Raw genomic sequence first — 19,767 nt, forward strand, 5'->3', positions numbered from 1 at the left:
TATGAAGCAAGTATGAGCAGCATTTCACAGTAGCAATAGACACACTCAACAACATTACTAATTATTGGTCAAGAGAAGTGTGCACGGGATATAGCATCACATTTTATATCGCATGAAGAGCCAGTTACAGGCGCGTTATTTTTTTCTTCCTCGCAGTCAACAGCGAACACACATTAACTTGACATGCATGTATGACAACGCTAAAGGAGGTATAATCTCTATTAGGAAAGATTAAAGATGCTTCTCTTGTAGCTAAATGAGAGCATCGCAAATTTATAGCAGCTCTAAAACCCACATATTGCGCAAAAGAAAAAAAAATAATGAAGTAATGTAATTGACGGGCGAGCTACCCTATTTCTGTGTACGCTAGTGATTTGCTGCTATCTCTTCTCGCGCTCAAGCGGGCTCGAATGCGGCTCATTTATGTGCCTGACAAACACATTCCACGATATAGGCAAGTTTCGTGCAGTTCTTTTATTTTGCGCATCGGGACAACAGGTGCGCAAGTTTCGAAGTCAACAAAGGCACCAAAGCGCTTAATGCTTGCCTTTCTTTCCTGTCCAAAACGAAGGTTTAGGTACGGGTTGATCTTGATGAGTTTTCCGTCCGGAATGTGAACACAGCAGACGCAAAATGAAGATACTAAAATCTCGTAAGCGGCATTGATTTGCCGTTATTGCAGGGTCACAACGCGGAAGGGCAAGGCGCACGCTAACGCGCAGCTAAAGCGAAACGAATACGCGCCCGAGAAAGCGGGCTGGGCACGAAATATTTTGTTAAATACTTTGTCACTAGCCTGTATTGTCGCTTCTTAGGCGCCGCAGGAAGCTTGTCCAACGAATGAACACCACACAGCACAAGCTTCTTGTGTTTCCATGAACGGCGACAGCAGGGCTCTCGTAGGAGCAGCTTCTACTTTCGCTAGTTGTTGGTGAAGCCACCGACGGCGCAGTGCCGCTCAGACGAAAAGTTACAGAGGCACTTGTGCCTTGAATGTGCGAGTGTGCGTCGAACACCAAAGCAGTATGACTCTTCGGCTCTGTACTTTTCACTTGGCAATGTGCTCGAATTGGGGTAAAGTCTATTTTGAGTGTGGGCAAACGAAATGTCGGGAGTGGGCTAGGTCGGTTATGAACGTGGGTCAACTCAATTTTTAATTATGGCAAAGTCAATTTTTGGGATGTGGCCCACCCAACGATTGGGGGTGGCTCAAATCAATTTTAGGAGTAGGCCAGGTCGCTTTTCAACCTGGGTCCACTGAATTTGTGAATTTTGCATAGATAGATTTTTGGTGTGGGCCATGGCGCCTGTGCGTGGCTGCGGCTGTCCACAGTGGGATTTCACTGTGTGAAACGCAGCAGGTCCAGAGCTGGGAACATGACGTCATGAATTTGTCACGACGGTTTCGATACCGCCGGTTGTTAACGCCTCATGATCTCCCGATTTTCCGCCTAATGCAGTATTAATGCTTCCGCATTAATACCTTTTGTACATCTCGCTCAGTACACGTGGTAAGAAGACGTCTAAACCAACTACCCATCAGATGTTGACAAGAACACGCCTAAAACCACAACGTGTGAACACGCACAACCAGTGCAGTCACAATAACCTGTCTCCCGCATCTAGCCAAAGGCGGCTGTACCTGGTGCCGAGAATAGTGGCGAGGCTGACACTCGCGCTAGGATGGTATAAAACATTTTATCTACATTGAGTTGATGGAATGCATGTAGTAACATTCAATCTAGTGGAGTGATCTCAGAGAGAGATACGGACTTTAATCACATGCTGCAGATGCTAGCCTGGCTGTTCGCCTGACATGCTACTCCACATGCTGGGTGATGATTATGATATATACGGTGATAAACACTTAAGAGCACACACAGTCACACACACGAACACACAGACATAGAAAATTGGCATATTTACAACATTTCTTTAGACTCGTTGTCTGCAAGAATGTCAGCAGCGCTTTCGTGGAGCGTAACGCGCAGGCGGTGCTTAGCCGTGAGCCGAGAATCATTTGACTGTGGCTCCTGTCGACTTCGAAACATGCGCAGCAGTTTTACAGTTACGGAAAATTAAAACTGCATGGTAATTACCGGTCTTGTGTGCTTTGTCCTCATTTGACATTCATGTCATGGCACGATTGTCTATCATGCCAACTTAATTTTCTAACTTATGTGTTGGGGTATTTGAGGCCTGAATGAAATGAAACGATATGCGTCAGATAATTTACACAGGCGTATCATGATCTGATTTTTATGAATGACATGAAGGACATCAGGTGATGGTGTTGTCGTTATTTCTTTAATTGGATATGCATCAGGATGCGCGTGGCGAGACATGCGTTCATGGCATGGCAAACATCACGTGCTCATCCAAATCTTCCCATTTGTGTCATGTCATGCACTTCATTGTATTCATGTCATGACATGCATCTCATTATTGTGATGACATTTATGTCACGTCCTTCATGCCAGGTCACGAACGCATGTCATGCCATAATTATTTATGTATATATCGGGTATAAGGCGACAATGACAGCCTCTTGTTACTCAAATCTTTATGTCTTGACATAAATGCCATGACAAGTATGCTTTGTTACTGATGACATTACACGACATACGGTCGTGTGTCTTGTAATTCATGTCATGATACGCATGCCAATCATTTTATATTTATTTATTTGCAGTGCACCCTGCAGCGCAGAAACATTATAGCAGGGGAGTGGGTACATCGACAAAGTGACGAGCAGTAACATAAAGGAACACAAGGGAGCAGGACAAGCAATGTAGCAAAACCCACAAAACAGAAAAACAAAACAATAGGTTTGAACAATAATGCCTTCAATGTGCTGTAACTGGTTTAAAAGAGGAAGTAACACCACAAATCATTCATTAGTCGCGCATTTGAAGAAATAGTACAGTCAAAAGTCATTAATTAACCCTAAGAACTCTTCATGTGAAGCAACGAAAATTTAAACCGGCAACTTATTACAGACAGAAATACTACAGGGGAAACATGAGTACTTGACATAGTACCTTTTGGAGGCAATTTAACGTATTTTAATACTGTTGTCGATCCTATTGGAAATACAGTGGGGTGTTTTGAGATGTTCATTCTTATCAACGCCTATAAAGTCGTCGTATATTGAATGAAGAAGTTTGAGCCTGTGCTTCTCGCGTCTTGTTGCAGCGCTTCTAAATAGACGTGTTTCTTCATTTCGGTTATGCTGCCATGTCCGGAGTACTGCTTTGATATAAACCTCGCTGCGCGGTTTTGTATTGCTTCTAACTCATCAGTCAGGTACTGCTGAGGCGGATCCTACAGAGCATTCGCATATTTTAACTACGGCCTTACCAACGACCTATATGATGCATATTTAGGCATCTGAGGGGCAGTCTCAAGGGTGCTAATAAGTAGGTTAAGCACTTTCCCTGTTTTTTTTTTTGCAGTCATATGTGTATTTAAAGCAATGAAGGGGGCTAGTTGGCGGACGTCCATGATTAGAATGCGCTTAGTGTTACAATGACTTACACTGAAGTATGATTTGAAAAGGACAGATGAGCAGTTAGTAGGACAACTAAATATTTCACCTCAGTATTTCGACTTAGCATGGTGTGGTCTAGTTTGTAAATGGATTCACTAGCCAGGAAGACTCCCGCTCGTTTCACCAACACAAGAACGTCGGCGCGACCCTGTAACCTCACCCGCCCCACCCCCCGCCTCCCATCAAGGGCACCATCACGAGCACTCTCCCCAGCACCGGTCATCCCAGCACCACGGAAGCCGTCAACAACGCCCCCCCCCTTTCCTTTTGTTTCCCCCCACCTTTCCGTCTGTGAAGTGTCTCCCCACCTCCCGTGCTCCCCCTTCCTTTCTTTGCAAAAGTGGCTTTAAAAGCGGCACACCGCCACCCCCGAAGAACAACCCCCTGAAGAAGGAGCCGAATGGGCTCCGAAACGTCGGGCTAATAAAATTCAGGTATTTGGTTGGAGTCAGTCTTAAGTCCTAAGGGGGATTTCCTACACAATTCCTAAATTGCATTTGGCATACAACTCGGCATGCTTCTTGCCGTAGACTTGCCTTCCTTTAATATTACTGGAGCTGCGAGGGCAGAGCCTCGATAGCTAAAAATGGGCTAAAAAGACAAGGGGGACTCTGAACCTCGCTGCCACCTTCCTGAGGTTGTGAGTGACTCTGTGAACATACGGTACCAGTTCAGGTCTTACGGCCATACTAGTCGACCTCACCCTTGCTTGGCTGGTGGATCATTGTGCTTTCTGCAAGAGGGTTTTCACCACTGGAGTTACCATCGGGTCAGGGAACCCTGCACTCTTTAGTTTGGAAATCTGATTCTCAAATGCAAGCTGCATCCTGTGCGCTCACTACGTCCACAGAGCCGATTTAAACAGAGCATTGCTGCTCCTCGTTTTACAGTCTTTGCCTGGGAGGAGTTATGGCACCAAACCCTACTGTGCCTGAGGGAAGTACTGCGAGCACACGTTGCCTTTGCCAAACTGAATGCTTAGGTCCGAAAAACACAGGAAATGGTCAAGTGGAATTTCGCGAGTAAAAGAAAGGCCGAACTCCCGAACTTCCACTAGAAAATTCCGTGCGTTTTATAGACCTAAGCATTTCAGTTGCTAAAGGCAACGGCTGCTGGCAGTACTCCCTTCGGGCACAGAAGGGTTTTGTGCCATATGACTCCTCTCAGTCGAAGATTGTAAAACGATGAGTAGCGACGCTCTATTCAGAATCGGCTCTCCGGAAGTCATGCGTGCAGAGCCATGAAGCGTGGATTTCACAATCAGATTTCCCGTCTTAAGGCGGCATGTTTTCCTGACTCGATGGTAACTACAGTGGTGGAAACCTTCCTGCAGTAGCAGCATCTTGATTTGGGAGAGTTGGTTTGCCTTTAGTAAAACTTCAAGCAGCGCGAAGAAGACGAAAAGGAAGACAAGAATCCAAAACGGATGTCAGAATGAGCGCTGTACTGTCAACTAAAATATTATTGAAATATAACTAAGGTTTTATAGCATATCCAAAAACAGCCATAATCTAAAGGTTGAACCGCATGCGCACTGCCTACAAGTATATTTGCTTATCTAAAGCTTTTATCTCGTGTTTTGATAGGCTGAGCGACTCTGTGTAAACGCATTTAGCTCCTGCTTTGGTAAGGTAGTAAGCGTCTGTGATTTCCTTTTCTATTTTTTTCTTTGCCCGCTTTAAAAACCTAAATTGTGGGGTTTTATGTGCCAAAACCACTTTCTCATTCTGAGGCACGCCGTAGGGGGGGACTCCGGAAATTTCGACCACCTGGGATTCTTTAACGTGCACCTAAATCTGAGTACACGGGTGTTTTCGCATTTCGCCACCATCAAAATGTGGCCGCCATGGCCGGGATTCGATTCCGCGACCTTGTGCTTAGCAGCAGAACACCGTAGCCACTTTAAAAATCTGGTATCATGGAACATTGGAGCACATGAGCATTTGTTGCAATGTCCAGCTAAATGGCTGCCATACCTATTTTTACGTTGTTTTATTGCCCAGCTATGTCATTTAAACATTGCGCAGTTTGCCCGACGTACTTTTCCGCAATCTTAGGGTACCTCGTAAACGTAAGAGGTACACGTCGCGAATTTATTTTCGTGATTCATGGTGCATTCCTTACGTTTCCAATTTTTCATATCATTGCATATTTTCGACAGTTTACAGGGAGTGGAAAAAGTAAGTTGATTGGGCACCTATTGGCAAATTTATTTAGATTATGGGATACCTTATGGACATATGTTATTACACGAAAAGGTATCTTCTTTTTATTGATCTTTCGATTGTTCTTCCAGAGCACTTTACATTTTGCAGGAGTGGTTCACACACTGCTGTGATGACGGAAGATGGGTGCTCGGCTGTTTTTAGGCTTTCTGTTAGCAGTAAGAGGCTATTTTTCCTTTAGTGCTAACAGGATTTGTTCATTGCAGCTTGAATACACAAGAAAGCTGTTGCCCTTCTCAAGAGTTTTGATTGAACACTGTCACAGGAAAGCGTGTCTTTCTTAGACCTAGGTTGATAAGCCCAGCAAACATGGGGATTTGAAGGAAATAAAAGAATAATGTCTAAGAATAGAATGCTATTTTTACTCGGCCGCTCAAATGTGAAATTTAGTCTATCAGCGTGCATATTGAAAATTCTCAGAATATTTTTCACATCTCCGTCAAAGCAATCACCAGGTCGCTGCTCTAGAGGAACCAGGTAGTCGCCCACGTAGCGATCAATGCGCGGAACTGGGGAGTCAACTACACTGTAAAAAATTTCCGTAATTTTACTGTCAAACCTGCCGTAAAAATTACGTAGACCGTTCAGTTTCATGAAAAATGGCGGAATTCTACGTAAAAAAACGGACGTGAGCTCTGTTTTTGAAATACGGAGAACCGTCCGTAATTTCATGTGGAGGGCAACTGAGCATGTTAAGAGCGAAAAATCAACACGCAACGAATATAAAGAAAAGACACCGCCCACGTTTACCAGCAGTTACCTAATATCACCATAGGTAACGCTGCTTGAACATTATTCATAGGCGAATCGTAGTACGCACGCACAAACGGAAGAGGTTTCAGCGGTAGCGCTGCTTACCACCCTTCATCGCTTCTACACGACGGGTTGCATTTCTCCGCCTCAACAGTACAGAGTGGACAGCGGCTGGAAATGGCAGTGTGCGGTGGTGGTATACCTGTTGCATTTGGGATTTCACTGAGAGAATAAGAAGGAATCGACGATGAACTGCTACGCAAGTAAGTGATTTAAGTGTCCTTTTTCGTTGTTGGTGCACGTCGCGCGTGCGAAATGCACCGCGATGGCCGGTGACGGGCTGAACTGTGTTGTGTGAGCATGCCCTGTCAATGCCCTGTAACGACATTCCCGCTTGGCCATGATGATTGATAAAGGCGTGGCATTGCGAGTCTGTGATAAATGGTGTAGCGTTTGTTGTGCTGATTTCACATAGAGTACATTGAGGCGCGTAGGCAACATCAGCGACGATGTCCTCTGTAGCAGTTCGTTATCGGCTGTATGTGGCAGCTGGTTTACTGACGTTGGCATTCCAGTTTTGCAATGTGTTGTGATGTGTTCTTGGCATTCCAAAATAAAGTGAAGTTACTGTTCCCCTTAGCAATCTCTCACGGCGCGGTGTAACACTATGTTAGCCGTATTCGGCGACGCATTGCATCACAGCGAAATTCTATTTTTCCTTAAGCTTAGGACGCAGTGTGCTTGGCGTGCATAATCGCTGTGTTCATATCCGTAATTGAAAGACTGCTTCTGGAATTGAAAGTCTGCTTGTGTATGAAGACCTCATAGAGCATGTTGCATGCGGTGCTCCTACATCAGAATGAATGGACGGTGTAGCGTGCTTGCTGCCGTAACCTCGTGCGATCTGCAGTGTTACGTAACACTGGTGTAACACGGTGCCTTGGAACACTTTGGGATCGAGCCCGAGCAATCGTGCGCGATCGCACTTGAAAGTGTCCGCGTGATACCCATTAAGGGTCGCTGGAGAAGAAATTGATTATGTTGCTAGCTGGTAATCGGCACCAGATGTTTCGCGAATTTTTGTTTTTGTTTTGTTTTTACTTCAGACAGCTACCAGGCTGATTATCAACGTTCTGACGCAACACGTCAGCATTTAACGTAATCTGGGAGTGGATTGCCACGTAAATTTTGCCCATTTGCGGCTTAATTGTAAAGCAAGTGCATGTGATAAGTAATTTTTAACGTAACCTTGACACAGAATAGCGGTGCCAAAAAGTGTGTAATGGACATCCAAAGTTACAAATGTTCCAAACTGGTATAAAAAATCAAAAGATGTGTCAACACTGATGTTAAAGGCTGGTTCTAATACTGACTGTCTCCAGTTGCATAGACTAATTTTCAGCATATAGGCATCAATACAATAATTATTCTAAAATACATGTTGTGAGTTATGTAGAGCAAAATGTCTGCTGTTTTGCCGAATAGAAGGTGCTTCATGAAGTTAAATGAGTTGAACGATACAATTGAAGACACCAAACGATACCACAGCAATCGGTAATTCGGTGACAAGCTTATGTGCACGAGTATTTGTATATGAAAATGTTTTTGCTTTACTGTGGACGACCGGTCTGAAAATACCTGATATTATTTGCTTCAATTGCAGCTATTGCACCAGTGAAGGATGTCTGTGTGCCGGTTTGTGCTCAGTTTCTCAGCCAGCGGGCCTGAGAAAGTGTGCCACAGCAGTCTGTCTAGTGGTGCTCTTTGTTCTGGAAAGCTGTGCCATTCTATTGTATATCTGTCTTGCATATGCAGTCTTAATAGACAGCGACTGCAAACGTTGGTGGAATGACGAGGCCTATGCAAGTAGAGTAATTTTTGCAGATGCATTCAAAGGATAATTGATGATTTGTTTTCCTGTGGCAACAAATTGGTTCAGTATGAGCACGTCGACTTGAAAGGGATATTGTTTCATACCTGACTTGGTTGCACATATGAGTGGTGTTTAAAAAACACTTATAGTGCCAGAGTTCAAGATTTGAGGCAACAGATAAAACACGCACCAATAAAATAACTGTTTGTCTAGTGTTGGCTTAATGAGTATGCAACAACACTGCACACTGATCGTTAGCACTGTCATGCATGGGCTCCATGGTAACTAAGATTAGCCACGAATAAGCTCACTGTGAGCTAGTGTTGAGCTAACTATAACAGGTGAGTATGCGATGATGTAATTAAGTGCAACATTGGAAGGCAGCGTAACAATGTAAAATTATAGCCTGAGCTCGCAGGTGCGTTGCGTGGTCAGGCGACCAAAAGATATGAATATTTAAAAGGGAACGAACAGTGCTACTGCCAGTATGAAGTTACAGCGTTGTACACAGCAACATATTCCCTTTGTCCTGTCTGTAGCCCTGTTCGGTTCCCTTCTAAACATGTACCAAGCAGCCCAATTCAGAATGCTCCGGCAGGTTAAGTGATGACACGCTAGCATAGTGGGAGCTATTCTGAAAGTTATGTCTGCTATGAAAATGTGTCATGAAGATACTTCACTGCTAAAAATTTGGTGTACAACTGCACAAAGCAGCATCAATAGCTATGTTGCTCCCCCATGTTGTGTCAAGGGTCTGTGCAAGTTTTGTAAGATAATCCTTGAGTCGTCGGCCGGTTTGTCCTGCATAATTGTGGCTGCAGGACAGTGGGATATTGTAAACAGCACCAACCGTAGTACCTATGAACTCCAGCACATACTTTTTGATGTAAACTTCACGTGTTGCCCTGGTCCAGTTAACATTTTGTACGTGCCCAGATTGCTTGGCACTGAAAATAAAAAGGTAGTTTCAACTCTCTGAACAATTTGCTTGAATTGATGGTTGCCTTTGTGTACAGATTGCATAACAGTCATAGGCCTTGGCTTACTCGAAGTTGTCTGACCTAAGACGTCAGCTACGTTCAACTCCATTAAATGCTTCTTGGCAATGCATGCTAAAAGGCAGTGCGAACGCATTGTTAAAAGCAAACATTGTACTTGGTTATGGAAGCTCCCCTCCACGTCGGGGTGGTACCAAGTGTTAAATGTGATCTCCGGTGTTCCTGTAGCAACAACATGCTTCAGTGTTGAGGTGCACCAATAGAAAAGTTAAAAACACCTTTGAGTGCAGGGAATAGCCCCAGCTCGATGCTCACCACAGAAAATCTTCAGGCCCAGATAGTGGAGCTTGCCTTTCAGTAGTAGTTTTGCTTACTTGAACAGCGTGGGACTTTGTAGGAGACATTAAATAGTTGCTCAACCACTTTAATTGTGACTTTTCACTGCCGAGAACACTGTCAGCTAGTCGTAAAACACTAGCTGCTGTAAGAACCAGCGTAGTAAAGGTATTCTGCTTCATTGGAAACTTTCTACCCTATATGACGTGAAGTAAGGCTACTAAATGGGTTGAGTTATTTGTTTTCTGTCTTCTCTACAGTGCTAGATGAGCTCATGGAAAGGGGAAAACTACATTTCAATAGATGAAGTGCCAACAGAGACAGCACAGTCAGAAAGAACAAAGACAGGACAAGGTGCTACTTGCAACTGCTTATTGAGATCAAAAGCACGGAATATATAGCCATGGGGAGAGGGGGAAGAAAAAAAAAGAAGCACTGATTATGTGAATGCGCATGTGCAAAAGTATGGAAGATGTATATGAAGGGAATCATAAGGTTAACCAAAATCTAAAACTTATCTAAAAACATGCGTTCATTTCTGTAAATAGTCGGAGGCGGGGTGTCGACACAGGCGTCCCCTCTTAGTCTGGTTGGCCTCCAAAAGTTCACGTGCCACAGTGTCATTGATTTTAAACATGATTGTTGTATTAGGAAGCCTTGCTTCACGTACTTGCTTATTCTCCTTCTCACATGCCTTGCAATGAAGCAGCAAGTTTGAGCCATAACCATTTTTGAGTGAAAGCTTGTGCTCCTGCAGGCGTTCATTAATACATTGGCCAGTTTGTCCGGTTTACTCCTTCCCACACTTCAGCGGTATGCAGTATACGACCCCTTCTCCGTACTTCACAAAAGGGTTTGTGTGTTTACTAGAACACTCTACTTTCTTAGTCATCATATCCAATCAGACGGCACAAAGTAGCAAGTTTTTGGGGCTCGGAAGAAACCACAGGAATTTTGTATTTCACGATGACATGTTTAAGATTATGTGCTGCTTTGTGAGAATACGGTATCACCACTGTAGCTTTCTTTTCCAATGTTTGACCTTCTTCACTGCTTCAGTTTCTTTCTTTTTGCACCTTTTTCAACAACGCCTCCGAAACTTTGCTCAAAAGCAAACAAGGAAAGCCAGCTTTCTTCAACTTCAAAATCTGTTCGTCAAAGGTTTTGTGTGCCTTATGACAGCACAATTCTTTAAGGGTAAATTCAAGGCACATAGTGGCAATCGCACGTTTAACAGTCTTGGAGTGCATAGACTTATATTACAACAATTAATTGCAGGGTCGGTATACCGACCGCATGCCCGCAAGGATTTCTGCCGTATCCAGTGGCGATACCGTATTCTCACGAAGTGGCGCGTAATCTTAAACACATCGCCGCAAAATATAAAATTCCTGTGGTTTTTGCTGCGCCCTGAAAGCTTGCTACTTTGTGCCGCCTGATTGGATCTCATGACTCTAAAAGTAGAGTGTTGTATTAAACATACAAATCCTTTTGTGAAGTGTGAAGAAGCGGTCGTATACCGTGGAAGTTTGGGAAAGAGTGTATCGGACAAACTGGCTGATGTATCAGCGAACACCTGTGGGAGCACAAGCTTCCGCTGAAATATAGTTATGGCTCAAACTTGCCACTTCATTGCAAGGCCTGCAGGAATGAGAATAAGCAAGTATGTGAAGCAAGGCTTCAGGATACAACGATCGTGCTTAAAAGCAAATACACTGTGGCACGTGAACTGTTGGAGGCCAACCAGATTAAGAATAGAGGGGATGCCTGTGTCAGCATGCCTGTGTCTGAATATTTACACAAATGAATGCAGGTTTTTAGATAAATTTTAGATTTTGGCTAATCTTATGATTCCCTTCATCTTCTGTGTTCTCGCGCGTGCGCCTTCACACAAGCAATGCTTCTGTTTTTTTCTTCCCCTTCTCCCCATGGCTATATATTCAGCTGCTTTTGACCTCAATAAACAGTTGCAAGTAGCACCTTGTGCTGTCTTTGTTCTTTCTTACTGTGTTGTCTCTGTTGGCGCTTCATCTTCTGAAAGCTCTTCACCAAGTAGCCCCCACAACGTGTTCTACTGGAAAACTACAACTAGACAGTGATCTTCCATTTCTTGACCTCATTGTTTTCTTTGGTGAGTGTCATGTGCACTGCATCTATGCCCCGTCTTTTAAGGAGGGAATTCTGCCTTTCTCATCAGCGCACTGTTCGGCTGTGAAGCTCTGTCACAGAAGCACGAAATAGCATCCTCAACAAGTCGAGGAGAACTTCTATACCCAGGTCTAACATTGGCCTACAGTGGTGTGACCACTGTTAGATCACGTTCAGAAGGTCAGCCATGGTCTCAAAATCTGGGTTCAAAAAGGTGAATCAGACCAGGCCTTGGCGCAAAGTGTAGCAAGAGGCACATGCAGCAGTTCAACTGTGTGGTTGTTTACAACATCCCCCTGTCCTGCAGCTGCAACTAGGCAGGACAAATAGGCCTAATATTTGTTTGTTTGTTTGTTTGTGTGTGTGTGTGTGTGTGTGTGTGTGTGTGTGTGTGTGTGTGTGTGTGTGTGTGTGTGTGTGTGTGTGTGTGTGTGTGTGTGTGTGTGTGTGTGTGCAATTAACCAAAAGTCTTAGCCTGCGCTCGTGTTATTTGGCCTTCTCCCATCTTTTCGTGTTGTCCCCAAGTAATCAGTCGGTGTCACATTCTTATAGAATTTGCAGTTATGAGATTCATGCTTTGGAACATGATCAGAAGCTACCAAATGGATGACATAATCCATCTACATGTGTTAGTGTAGATAAATGTGTCTGTGCAGTAGGGGTAGGGCATCATATGTGCTTGTTTAGCACTTATGTATGCACTTTTGTTTCCAGAGCTTGTGACACAGTGATTCAAACTATGTCTGTGAAAACAGTGCTGCACGTTGCAAGGAAATGTTACAACACTTGTAGGTGAAGCTCGGTGTTGTGAGAGGTTATAGAAACTTGCTTTTTGCAAGTTTCTAGAGCATTCTTTAAAGATGCTTCTTTAACTCCCGCGTGCATCGTGTTCATGACTCGCTATAAAACTGTCAACAAGTATGTCCTTTATGCCATTCGTTTCTAAAGATTACATGAATATAATTAACCCTCTGAGGGTCGATCTTTATCGCCATATTTGACCGCCCAGGGTCGATTTTTTTATTGCAGATTCCAATTCTTAGGGACTTATTTCGAAAAAAATTTACCGTAATTTTTCTAGGGTTTCCGTAAAGCCACAAAAAAATTATTTTGCGTTGGTATATATGGTACTCGTTATTCATGAATAACAATAATAAAAAAGGAAATAAACCTATAAGAGTAAAAAATTTGTTACATTGTTATAGTTCAAGGCTTTGAAAATGTGCACACGAGAATACTTTGCAAGACTCAAATGTTCCTGCTCTTACACTAATATGTACTATTATGAGCAATATCTAAGGGAACACAGGAACGCGTAGAAAACACACTCAGACCCAGCTATATGGGTGATATGCAGCGGCCACCGTTGGAAACAAAGTGGAAAGGGGGACGCTGTTCTAACAACTGTTCGCACTCCCGCCATGCGTCTGCAAAGTGCAGAATTTCACATCGCCAGCAGACAGTGATAACACTGTTCGATATTGCGTCACTGGTAACCTTTTGCGTCGAATCATTACAAAAGATAGCACTGTTCCAGACTTCGATATTGATTTATGGTGAATCTTCTAAACCGGGAAAAAATTGTCTTTAAGGGTAAGTTCAAAATAAGTTTATTGGCGCTTGCCGAATATTAAAAAGATATTGAAGCAAATGAAATAAGGCAATAGCGTTATCGCAGCTTATCCTCGTCCTTTGCTTTGTTCGTTGGTGGCCTAATAACGCGTCATGCCACCATCGACTTAACGATGGCCTCTATTCTTTGAGGCAAAGATGCGTAGAGAGCCTCGATGAGTGCGGTATCACGCTGAAGGCGGGCTTCCACTCATGTTCTATTGCTTCCCGTAGTTGGTCGGAGTTCGCCAATTCTAGTGAGCTCTTCGAAAGGTTCACTTTCATACGGCCCCAAACGTGCTCTATAATGTTCATGTCGGCACCCTTCGCACACCACTGAAGTTGCATTACTCCTCGCTCTTCCAAAAGGCGCGCCACGTCCTTCGATGCGTGAACGGGAGACAAGTCCTGTTGGAAAAAATAACACCCATCCAGGTGCAGCCTGTTCAACACAAAGGGGATCATCTGGTGCTCGAGCAGAGTGCAATACGCAGCACTGTGCAGTGCCGTAAATATACGTCATTGACCCTTGAAGGGTTAAGGAGTCATGCTCCTTGAAACAATTTCCCGTAACAACATTGCAAAATACCACCTGAGGGTCTCGAATCTCTTACATCTGCTGTTTTGCACATCATAATTTAATAAAACTGCATTTAGTAGCTGCACAGCACAGGCCCCATTTTGTTTTATCACACTTCTTTGTCTTTTCTCCCCCTGCCCCAGGTCTTATTTCAACAACTGCAGGCCATCATAAAATTGCTTCAACATTGTTGACAGATTCCAATATTTTTTTCCAACCTTTCTCTCATGTGATCTAAAGAAAATTAACTTGATTAGCCTGACATGAAGATGAATTCGAAATAATTGATTGTACTTGCTTGGTAGCACTGAACTGTTTCGTTAATCAATATAATACTTATAATTCACCTTTGTATTGCTGGGTACCGGTAGAGATATGGTTAGTTATTCACCAAAAAGGATCCCGAATTTTCCACCTTATTAGTGTAGGTTAGACACTCACTTGTTGCACTTCACAAAGAGCAACTTGTGGTTGCTAGGAAATAAAGGTTTACTGAGAATTTTCATGCATCCAATTTGATTCTGTGTACTAGCATGTTTGTATTAGCATGCATTTCATAGAGTTGAGGCTCCATAAAAGTACATTCTGTCATTCAATGTCTGTGACATGGTCAAGCAGGTTGACCATATCTAATTAGAACTTGCTATGTTCTGGGGCACTTGTTTGCAACTTAAATTATGTGGTTTGGTGCTGTCAGTGTAAGCCTAATGTCGTTTTTTGTTCTCCCAGGAAGGACGCAAGCATTGCAAGGAGCCATTTGACTTGCCGCCACACTAATATTGTATTTGGTAAGGTCTACTACAGATCTTATTTCGCGTAGTATGTGCTATAATTGTGTACAATGTGTTCAAAACTTCAGTAGGTGGGCTGTTCGACAACAGGTGTTTACAAAAATAATAATTATAAAAGATGTTCGAGGTCATTAGTTATACAATTGCTGCTCACTGCTGAATTTTTTTCCAAATTAAATGATGAGCCATCCAGCAAGTGCGGCTCTCCTGGCTAATTATACAAACTTTCAAATACGGTTAATTTTTTATCACAAGTGTACAGCAGTCGGGGACAACTGTTCACAGCGACAATTTCATAATATTTACTTACATGCAAAAATGAGTCAAAGGTCAGGTGTACTTATGAAGTTTTGTGAAACAAGTTCATCATCATATTGCTCACTTCATTGAAAAGTTTGTCGCGGAATTCTCACTTCTATGAACAGATCAACAGTTGTCGAACGATGGTCGTCTCTATAGCCAATGTTTGGGCCAGAGGCTTGTCTTCAGAGCACTAACAAGAGACTTTGCCATGCAGCTTGAGCTGATCAGTATGAAGAGATTACATAGGATAGGAACACAAAGCATTAGTGGGCCTCTTCGATTATCAGTCCTTGACAGTCCTGGACTGCTTAGCACTGCTGTCCCGCATTCGATTTTCTCAATCGGCTTCGGAAGCCCCATCCACCAGTCCGAGAGCAGCCAGTATCGCATTCATTTTACCGGAAGTCACAGACTCTGCGGACTCTCAGTTTGTTCAGACATATGCAAGTAGCTACCAGACAGCGGCTGTCTTAAAAAGATGCATGCGGGCTTGACGCTATGTTTTAAAAGAGGCTGTGTGTTTATGTGTACTTTTGCGCGTTCCAGACAGCAAATATCATGCACTGAGCTATCGCTTCTTTTAAATCGATGCTTTGTGTGCCATAATGCGAGGTTTTCATGAGTGGTCTAATTGCTGCAACCTTAGTCCTTGTGTTTTTTAAGGCTAAACACAGTGATCAGGCGCAAATGCTTGCTTTTCTTGATGTGTTTCGTGACATCTGTCATGCTCATTGCTATATGCATAGTAAACAGGTAGATTTCGCTGTTCAGATGAGTGAAACTGGTGGACGAGGAAACATATCATATTGCATGTAGATATTTAATGCTGGTAGCTGGCGTGGCATACAGGGTGTTTCACGTAACTTGAGCCAAACATTGAAAATATGCAAATGCCACGTAACTGGACAGAACCAAGGTAATGTTGTTTGCCCTCGCTTCGACATACTCATTTCTTTTTCATTTCGCCAGATTAAATCATTAGTATTCGGTAATTAATCAACTTCCCAAATAATATGATTAATACATGCTACATAAAAGTGTTTTTCCTAGCGTGAAAGAAGCCTGCAAATACACACTAAATTGTTGCGTGACTGTCCATTCGCAGCACTTTTTGTGTATTCGCGAGCTTCTTTCTCGAAAAAACACTTCTACGCAGCATGTCTCAAACAACAGAAAGCTGTATGGGGAGCTTTTCATGTTGCTATACAATTTTCTTATGGACGCTTCTAATCTAATTATAATATTCGAAAAGTTGATTAATTAACGAAGATGAAATATTTATTGTGGTGGAATGAAAAAATATCTAAGTATCTCCAAGTGACGGCAAACAACATTACCTTGGTTCTGTCGAGCTACGTCACATTTGCATATTTTTATTGTTTGGCTCAAGTTACGTGGGACAACCTGTATAATCAGAGCTTCACAGATTGCTGTTGACATGTGTGCTGATTCCTTCTGTTACCCAAATTCGGAATTTTGCTTTTGGATGTGCAGGATTAGTAGACAGTGTATACGCGCTCTGTCCTAGACACACGTCAGGCCTTTAGTAGACGGTTTCACGAGCTTTGAGGACATCGGCCTGTGCTTTGTGGGTGAACAGTGATGTGGCACAACCGTGTTTTTGCTTATTTTTGTGTGGCAATGACGCTTAAATTTTACAGGAAATGAATGAGCTGGCTTAAATACAGCGGTTAAGGGGCCCGAAGAGCGAGAGCACGATGTAAACTGAGCTTTGTTAATATGTTCAATGTGCTCAGGCTGCGATTCCATTATGCAAGCTTTATGGTTGTGTCGGCGACATGGCCTCTGAGACTGCACCATTTTGATGACCACGCTACTGAATTTGCTGGGTAGGGCGCTATCTACAAGTAGCTTAAAGCACGAGGTCACGGGATTGAATCCCGTCCACGGTGGCCGCATATCAATGGGGGCAAAATATGAAAACACCCATGTACTTTCTAGGTGCACGTTAATGAACCCCAGGTGGTCGAAATTTCCGGAGTCCTCAACTACGGCTTGCCTCGTAATCAGAAAGTGGATTTGGCACGTAAAACCCCATAATTTAAGCAGCTAATAGCAGACAACAGCAGCCAAGAGAGCGACTTCCAATCACGGTGCATTCAAACAAAACCTTGGACAGTCCCAGGCAGCGGGATCACATGACTGAGAAGCGCCCTTCTGTCAATGCAAGCCAGACCAGAAGCCGCAGGTGGTTTGCCGACAGTCTGGGACTGCATAATCGAAGGGGCACAGTGCGCTCACATACATTATGTCCACTGCGGGACGAAGGCCTTTCCTAGTAATCTGTAAATATATATGGCTTGCGCCAACTGACTCCATCCTATGCTTGCATATTTACAAATTTCGTCATGGTGCCTAGTTCTTTACCGTCCTCAACAGCGTGTTTTTTTTAAATTTATCATGCATATCATTTTTTGTCGTTCTGTTGCTTGTTGAGCAAGCCTTCATTCTCAAGCTCCATTTTTATCATATCAGGTTTCAGTCTCTTAGGTTAGTTTTAGCACAATGCAATGATGGTACTTTTATGTGACTTAAGTCTTCTAAACAATTTATAGTCTTTAAATTTTCTTCTATTCATCCAGGACTCCTGTGACATACTCCCTTAAGTAACATACTTCATTGCCTTCTTGCCCTAGAAAATGTAACTGGTGCCTTCTTGCAGGCCTTTAAAGTGGCAACATGTGTACTGCCGACAGTAGGGCATGTTCAGATAAATTCAACTGGACATGCCTGGCGATCACTTTTAATTATGATTTAAAAATTTATTTTGCTGCCCGAGCCTGGCAACAATGAAATTAACCTTAGTTTTCCAAGAAAAAAAAAGGTGTCTCTGCAAAAAGCAATATAGAATTACCTGTTTAGTTAGAAGCATTCTCCCTGTATTTTACCGAATCTGCATTTTGGATAGATCCGCAAGAAATAGTGTTGTCGCTGCGGCTTTAAAAATATTTTGTACCAGACTGCAGGCCAATAGCATTAATTCCAACTAATTACCACAGAGTACCCCCACTACGGTATAAATAAGAAAAATTTTGGAAAAAAACATTGCATAAATTGACCAAAGTTTTTTTTCTTTGCATTTACTAACAGCATGGAATTTGGCCATCCTGTTGCCATGAGTCATAGAAATTTGAGCAAAGAGCTCTGTCCTCATTGGCTCTCAAAATCTACGGGAAGTGCTTATGTTTAGGCATGTTAATGAATTACTCTACTTGAAAATTTTTTAGGAGAGGCTTGATTCATTTCAGAAATTTCCCGAATTAAGCACATTCACATGAAGCAATGCAATCTGAAAAAATATGTCGCATTATTTGTTTCGTTATGGAATTGCAAGTCAAGAAATGGACAGAATAAACAGTACTGCCTGCCAGAGCCATGTATGAGGTCCAGGCATAATTGCAGGCTTCTTTACAAAAAGGGCAAATTTTTCGGTGAACACAGTGCAATATTATAACTTTTTATGAAGATGGGAAGGGTATGTTGATGCATTCACAACCGTAACTTTCAATTTTCACTGCTTGAGTAAAAAGAATATTCCACATTGATACTTCTTCCGTGACACAAACCATATCCGAAAGGGGCTGACGGCTGTTGTGACACAGTTGTGGTGCAAGCATGGTTTTTTTTTGTATTGTTGCTATTCTACCAGCCTGTCAGCTGGACAATATCTTTGGCTTGCTTGTTCTGGGTCGGAAGTAAACAACATGCATGGTTTGCGCTTGTTTCAAGAGTGCTTCATTGTTTTGGGAAACAGTAAAATCTGCAAGATTGTTTAATGGAGCAATAGAGCAGTGAAAGTTGAAAGCTATGGTCTGCAGTATGTGGCTATGGCAGCTCTACCTAAATATGGGAGAAGTAATCTCCGAATGTCATAATGTGCACGTGACATCTTTGGCTGTTCCAGGCAAACCATCAATTGACTTGGGCCCTTTCTATTTGAAGCTTTTTATGCTATAAGGCTACGAATGAATATATACCAACATGGCTGAGTCTGAACCATTTCTTTTGACAAGAGCACTTGTACTGACAGTTGTGAATACGAAATCATTGTTTATCTGAGTAACAATAGTGATGATGATGGTAAATAATTGAACAGCCTTAATTGATTGGTGTTTCTTTCTTTTCAGGCAAAGCCGAAGGCCTCTGCAAGCAGCCAGTCATTCCAAGTCTCAACCAATCCTTCCTCTAGTCAGCCAATTTCTAGTGTCTATGCGGAAAGGACTTGCGCAAGAGTGGACACGGGACACTAAAAAGGCGACAAAGACAGGCGTAAACTTCCAACCGGTGTTCATTACAAATAGGTATGTTTATGTACTCTTCCACACTTGATCATAATCTGTTACAATCGTGCAAGTCAACATAGCCATCACAAATAAACGAGCGCACCAAGGCCTAAGGCGGCTTCCTGCATACAGACCCCAGATATTCAAATTCTTTAACAGTCAGTGCTATAGGGATGGCTTGCTAACACAGTTGCATTCTGCAATAGCCGCTGCCTCAATGATGAGTCTAGTGTTTTCTTTCACACTGCTTGCTATTATTTCTGTTTTTTCAAACAGTCGATGACATTTGCATTGG

General features: G+C 42.9%; 1 long non-coding RNA gene across 2 annotated transcripts; it reads left to right on the plus strand.

Annotated features, from left to right (window-relative positions):
• Window positions 1–6,747: 6,747 nt before the first annotated feature.
• On the plus strand, window positions 6,748–19,489 carry LOC142591652 (uncharacterized). 2 transcript variants are annotated; one of them, XR_012830477.1, is made up of 3 exons: window positions 6,748–6,791; window positions 14,804–14,862; window positions 19,317–19,488. It is a non-coding gene; the product is annotated as an uncharacterized LOC142591652 (long non-coding RNA). The 2 variants fall into 2 exon arrangements; XR_012830478.1 differs by lacking the exon at window positions 6,748–6,791 and adding an exon at window positions 11,729–11,866 and having other exon boundaries at window positions 19,317–19,489.
• The last annotated feature ends 278 nt before the right edge of the window (window positions 19,490–19,767 follow it).

Source organism: Dermacentor variabilis, chromosome 8 (genome assembly GCF_050947875.1).
Source record: "Dermacentor variabilis isolate Ectoservices chromosome 8, ASM5094787v1, whole genome shotgun sequence".
NCBI lineage: Eukaryota > Metazoa > Arthropoda > Arachnida > Ixodida > Ixodidae > Dermacentor > Dermacentor variabilis.